At 53.2% G+C, this 6481-nt stretch overlaps 1 pseudogene; it reads left to right on the top strand.

Annotated features, from left to right (window-relative positions):
- Nucleotides 1-4687, top strand: part of LOC108291274 — a 36323-nt pseudogene extending 31636 nt beyond the window's left edge.
- Nucleotides 4688-6481: the final 1794 nt, after the last annotated feature.

Below are 6481 nucleotides of genomic sequence, written 5' to 3'. Positions count from 1 at the left end.
AAAAAAAAAAAAAAAAGAATCCAGAGGCCTTTATTGTCTGCTTCCTTTCTTAGCTGAATCCTGCCCCTGGAACTCCCAGCAGGGCCCTCTAAGGTAGTGCAACAGCTACAAGCAGAGGCAGAAGGAGCTGGAAAGTCTGGCAGGACAGCTCCAAACCCAGGTGCAAGAAAATGAGTGCTTCAGTCACTTGAACCAGGAACAGAAGGAGAGGGTTGCTAGAATTAGAGTGGGCGGCTGAGCTCTGTGGGGAGCAGATGGAGTCGCCTAGGTAAACCCTGGAGATCACGCAGGATGTCTGTAACACCATCAGTCACATGCTGTCCCAGAACCATGAGCACAAAGAGGAGCTGGTCGAGCTGCAGAGCGGATTCATAAAGCTGGTGTGTGACCCCATTTGGGGAGGCTGCCGTCCTCCCTAGCCCTCCCAGCCTTTCTTTTCCCACCCATAAAATGGGGCACCCTCATGTGGGATGGTACTTCTGAAGGCACCTGTGAACCAGAGCCCTGGTCTGATAGCTGTGGCGAAGAGGGAATAATTTTTCTAACCTGCCTTCACCCTTCCCGGTGCCATGGGAGGCAGACACCAAGTTCTGGGGTCTCCAGCTGTAGTGGGTAGCTGCTGATTTCTTCTGTCTGTACAGACTAACAAGAACATGGAGATCACCAGCGCGCTGCAGTCGGAGCAGCACGTAAAGAGGGAGCTGGGAAAGTAGCTGGATGAGCTGAAGGAGATGGTAACCCTGCCCCATCCAGGAAGGGCTGGGAGGCAGGCACCGGGCTCTGGGGAGGGGAGGTGGGAGGCCAGAGGCAGCTCCAACCTGGGGGACAGGTGACCCCAGCACCCTCCAGGGCAGTCCTGTGACTGTTTCTTGCTTCCTGCCATCTGACTTTTAGCAGTGAGCTCTTCCCAGGTCTGGACATCATCATTCCAGCTAGAGGCATGGAGCCCCCCAATCATAGGGAAAGAGATGGTGTTATAAGAGGCTCCTTAGATTCAAACTAGAATTCCGGCCTCGTCTCCACTGGTCACCATTCAACTACTTTGCATCTCTAAGTCTCGGTTTCTTTAACTTAAAAAGGATGTTTGCACCTTCTTTGCAGAGGTGCTGAGGATTAAATGAGATAATACGTGGAAAGCATTAGGCATGTAGCACACTTAGCAGTTGGTGGTTGGCTCCCTCTGCTTTTCCACCAGTCTGTGGCCTACAGTTTAAATGGTGGGAAGAAGGGTGTGAGATTTGTGGCTGGGGAAGGAGGCATGGGGCTCTGGGCAAGGGAGGCAGTCTCTTAGTCCTGAAGCAAGGGGCTAGGGGCCTGGGTAGGCAACAGAGTCCCACAGTGACCTTGCCACCCTATTTATGGGCCACCCACCACCTGTCCTCACACCTCAGGTCTTTCTGCAGATGGAGCTGAAGAGCCAAGAGGCTCAGAGTCTGCAGTGGCAGAAGACCAGTACCTGGGTCACCTGCAGCAGTATGTGGCCGCCTATCAGTAGCAGGTGGCCACCTACCAGCAGCTGACTTCTGAGAAGGAGTGGCTGCACAACCAGTTGCTGTTGCAGACCCAGGTCATGGACCATCTGCAGCAGCAAGCTGAAAGCAAAGCAGTGGCCAAGATAGCCTGCCAAGAGTTGTGGAAGACCCAGGTAAGGGAGTTCTGAGGGTGAGGCCCTGAGGGGGATGACCTGCCAACCTCCTTCTCAGTCTCTTTCCTGCCTCTTTAGGAGTGCCTGGAAGCTGTTAGCCAACAGAACCGACAGCCTCAGGCCCAGTTAAGCCTCATGGCTCTCCCTGGGGAAAGTACCAGAGAGTGCTCACAGGAAGAGGAGAGAGGCCCAGGAGGAAGGGGGAACTGTTAGCAGTGTAGGATTGAGGAGTTAGAAGAGACCTTTAGAACAGCCGATCATTGTGCTGACTGGGTGTCCACACCAAGTTCGCCATCACTATGGTGACCTCCTGGGAGCAGGGGACCACCAGGTTGCCTAAGGAGGGTGAACTGCCTCAGGTCAGAAGTGAAGCAGGTGAGAACTTTTGTGCTATTGGTAGTGAGACTGTACCTGGGCAACATAGCAAGACCTTGGCTCTTAAAAAAATAAAAATAATAGCTGTTTATTCTCCCCTGGGGAGGGCAAAAAATAAAAATAATACCTGCTTATTCTCCCCTGAGGAGGGCCTGGCCCAGGGCTACACAGTGAGGGTGGGGGCAGAGGTTGACCCACTCTACCCTTGTTGGGTTTTTTGAGGACCCCTCTGGCCACCCCAACAAGAGATAGACTAGACAGTGAGGAGGAGGGGGTGCCTCAGCCCATGCTGAACATCTGGAGGACTTGGAGAACCAGGAGGCCATGGTGAGCCTGACTCCCCCTGCCCCACCTTTCCTGCCTCGCTCTGTGGTCCCTTCCATATCCCCTTCTCCTCTTGGTTTCCCAGCCTTCTGATTTCTCTGGCCCCTCACCCCATTTCTGGGAGCCAGTGGTCAGACACCATTTCACCTGTGACTAACAGGTACACGCTCTGAGGCCCTGAGGGAAGGTGGAGGCTGCTCTCCACCTCCCTGCCCTGTTTGTCCTGTGTATCCCCCTACAAGAATGCACACCTCTTCCCTGCAGGTGGCATTTTTCAGCTCAGCTGTAGCTAGTGCTGAGGAGAAGCAGGCACTGCTAGGTGGGCAGCTGAAGGAGCAAGTAGTACACTGCCAGCACCTGGCTCATCTACTGGCCTCCGCCCACAAGAAGCCTGAGGTGGCAGCCCCAGCCCTAGGAACTGGGGGCAATTCCATGTGGGGAGACCCACTGGGCCCTGCAGGCGGCCATGGAGAAGGTGCAGATGAATGAGTCTTTCCTGGCATGGGCCAAGAAGGGTCGGGGCAGGCAGGTCACTGCTGAAATGTAACCCCATTATTTTGGCTCCAGAGCCACATTATGGAGCTCATGCAAGAGAAGGTGGGCCTGGAGGAGAGGGTCGAGGAACTGGAACATCGCTGCATTCAGCTGCTTGGAGAGACAGACACCATCGGTGAGTGGGAAGCCAGGGCACTGCAAGAGGAGCTGCACATCAGTCAGAGGGGCCCCAGTGTCTGAGGTCTGTCCTCCTGCAGGAGAGTACATCGCACTGTACCAGAGCCAGAGGGCGGTACTGAAGGAGCAGCACCAGGTGAAGGAGTGTATCAGCAGGCTGATCCCAGGACAAGGAGATGAAGGTAGGGCATGGAACATCTATGTAGGGTGGAGGTGGGGTTGGGGTTGGGGATGGGCTCAGGCACAGGCAGAGGTGCAGTAGCTGAGCACCCCTCCCTCCAGGTAAAGCTGCTGGAGCTGGTGTTGCAATTTGTGGGCTACTGCAACGAGTGGAGTGGCAGATTCCTGGCAGCTGCGCAGAACCCTGCTGATGAGCCTGCCCCAGGAGCCCCAGCTCCCCAGGAGCTTGGGGCTGCCAACAGGCAGAGTGGTGAGTAGAGCCGTTGGGCAGGCCGGGCACGCAGGAGCAGGGGAGGGCTCCTGCACAGCGCCCTGCCTCCCTCTCTTCAAAGATCTTTTCAAGGTGAGCCTTGCCAGTAGCATGGAGCCTGCACAAGGAGAGGCGGGGGAGGGTTCTCCCTGCGACAGCCTCACTGACAGCAGATCATGAGCTGCTTTGTGAGATTTAGAACCCCCAGGAGTGCCTAGGCTTGGGCAGCAGCCCCTGCATTCCTTTTTTATACTGGATGGATGAAAATGATGAGGTGAGGATTACAGTCATCTAAAAGCCGGCCACTGTCAGCAAAGCCTGGAGAAGTGGGACTGGAGGCTCTGCCCCACCATGTCCCTACCACCCCTTCCCAGCCACCACTTTACCTTTACAGTAGCAAGCGTAAGACCTCTGTCTAATGGTGGGAGACAGGTGCAGATGAGTTGAAGATCACCATAATCTAAAAGCAGGCCATTAAATTAAAAAATAAAAATTATGAGATTAAAAAAAAAAACGAATGGGATTAAAAAAGAAGTTATGGGATTAAAAAAGAAGTTATGGGATTAAAAAAAGTTATGGGATAAAATATGGGATTAAAAAAGTTAAGTTATGGTATATAAAAAGTTATGGGGAAAAGTTATGAAAAGAAGTTATGGCATTAAAAAAAGTCAGGATAAAAATAAAAAAAAAAAATAAAGCAGGCCACTGGTCAGCAAAGCCTGGAGAAGTGTGGGGCTGAAGGCTCCACTCCCATTATGTCCCTGCCACCCCTTCCCAGTCACCCCTTTACCGTTACAGTAGCAAAATAAGACCCCTGTCTAATGGGAGGCAAACATACAGACCTTTTGCCACCTTGGCCAGGGCTGACTCCTTAAATTTCTGGATGATGATTATTGTTATTTAAGAGTCAGAGGCTCATAGAATTGGCTTGTTTGGAGGAGGCCTGATGGCCTCCTTAACTCTCACCAAAGCAATTTTTCCCTCAGTGGGGGCTCCCACCTTCTTACTCAGAGAGGCAGCTGAGGCAGGACAATGGGGCTAATGTAGACCAGGTGGGGGCATGCGCTGCTGGGGTGGTCCCCATTCCCCAGTGTACATACTGTATCTGTGTAACATTTTGTGTATTCTGGTGGTTGGGCCTCCCTTTGTATCATAGCAGAGGTTGGAGCTGGCATATGGGAAGGAGGTTCTAATTATTTGGGGCTGGGAAACATTTTTTAAAATTTTATTTTATTTTTATAATATTTTAGAGACAGTTTTGCTCTTGTTGCCCAGGCTGGAGTACAATGGCACGATCTTGGCTCACTGCAACCTCTGTCTCCCAGCTTCAGTCGATTCTTCTGCCTCAGCCTCCTGAGCAGCTGGGATTACAGGCATGCACCACCACACCTGGCTAATTTTGTATTACTTATTGATATTGAAACTTACTTATTGATAGCATAGGACAGAGGAAGGAGGCAGAGATGGGGTCATGGCTCCGTGGTGATGCAACTCCTGTTTGTTTTGCTTTTTATTTTGTAATAAATATGATTAGCCCTACACTGCTTGGCCTGGTATGTTCCTGTTTCCCTCATTGGGTCCTGGAGTTTGTGCAACTGAACCGCCAGCCCCAGAGTGTCTGCGCATGTCCAGCTGTGTTGTTGGGGACCTTCCAGGTGTGTTACCTGTATGCTGCCTGATGACACCTGGGGGATTCCACAGGGACTGCCACGGAGCCTATGGGGGGACAGTGGGGCCCTGACGGTCCATAGGCTCAGAAGCCTGATCTAGCGGTGGGAGGGAAGGCAGGTGCCAGCATCCAAGGGCACTGACTTCCATCTAGCCCAGGTGTCTTTCATTTTATCCCCCTGCCTCCCTTGCCTGTCTGTGCCTGGTGGCCTGTTCTGTCTGTCCCTCCAGAGTGCCAGCTGCCCCGCAGGCTCCCTCCTGGCTAAGTTCATGGCTCTGCCCCCTACTGGCCAGAGCCGGCTTCACAGGATGAGAGTGGGCTAAGCTCCATGGGCTTTCCAGGAAAAGTGTCCCTTGGAAAAGATAGGGCCTTTTCACTGCTCCCAACTGCACCCTAGTAATGGCTTGGCCCTTCCACTCCCCTGAGCTCCACAGAGAACACAACCAGCAGAGGACACATTCCCTGTCATACAGAAATGGGTTTTATTCTCAGCCAAGCGACAGCAGGTGGAGACTCTCAGGCCATGCGGCTGTTTTCACAGCACCCCCATGCTTGTCGGGGTGGGGGGGGCAGGAGGGATGGCGGGGGACTGGCTGTTCACAGACCAGGCATGACAGGGAGGCTCACTGGAGGTGGCACACTTTGGATGGGAATTGTTAGGGGACAGTGTTCTCTTGTAGTTGAGCCACAAGGACAGCATGGTGACTGATTCCTAGTGCTAGAGGCCAGGTGGTTAGCCATGTGTAGGGGTGTGTGTGTGTGTGTGTGTATACATATATATTAGTATTTATAGAACAGGGCAGGGGTGTACCACGGAGTGGACAGAAGTTTTCACCAACGGTCATGCCTGGATGTGTCAGCTCACCACTACGACAGACCATCACAGATGAAGGGGGCTGGGGACTTGCAGGCTTGGAAAGGGAAGTCTCTGAGGAGGGATCTGTTTAGAGGTGGAAGAGGGGCCTGGGGCTCTCAGGTTGGGATGGACTTGCTTGACCCAATTGGCTAGCAGTTGGAGAGAAAGCAGAAAAAAAATGGGAGAGAGAAAAGCAAGGAGAGAGCTGGTAAGGCAAGTCAAGCGCACAGCCATGCCGCAGCAGTGGTAGGAGGGCCAGGGAGTAGAGAACGCAGGTGCATATGTGGCAAGGTTCCTGGAAAAGGGGCTGGAAGAGAAAGGGGCAGAAGATAGAGGGAGGAGCTGGGGCTTCACAGGTACTGCCTGGGGGCTGCGGCAGCCCTCCCCACCCTACACATGCTGGCCTCTCACATGGTACCAAGGTAGTACACCCACAGTTCAGACCGATGCTCAGCCCCCTTGGGAGTCCCTCTTCTCTGGTCACACTGTCTTCCAACCTACTCTCCAGGG

The sequence above is a fragment of the Cebus imitator genome, unplaced genomic scaffold (assembly GCF_001604975.1).
Source record: "Cebus imitator isolate Cc_AM_T3 unplaced genomic scaffold, Cebus_imitator-1.0 Scaffold18, whole genome shotgun sequence".
Classification (NCBI taxonomy): domain Eukaryota; kingdom Metazoa; phylum Chordata; class Mammalia; order Primates; family Cebidae; genus Cebus; species Cebus imitator.
The sequence above is the reverse complement of the archived record's forward strand: the minus strand, read 5'-3'. Positions and strand labels throughout refer to the sequence as shown.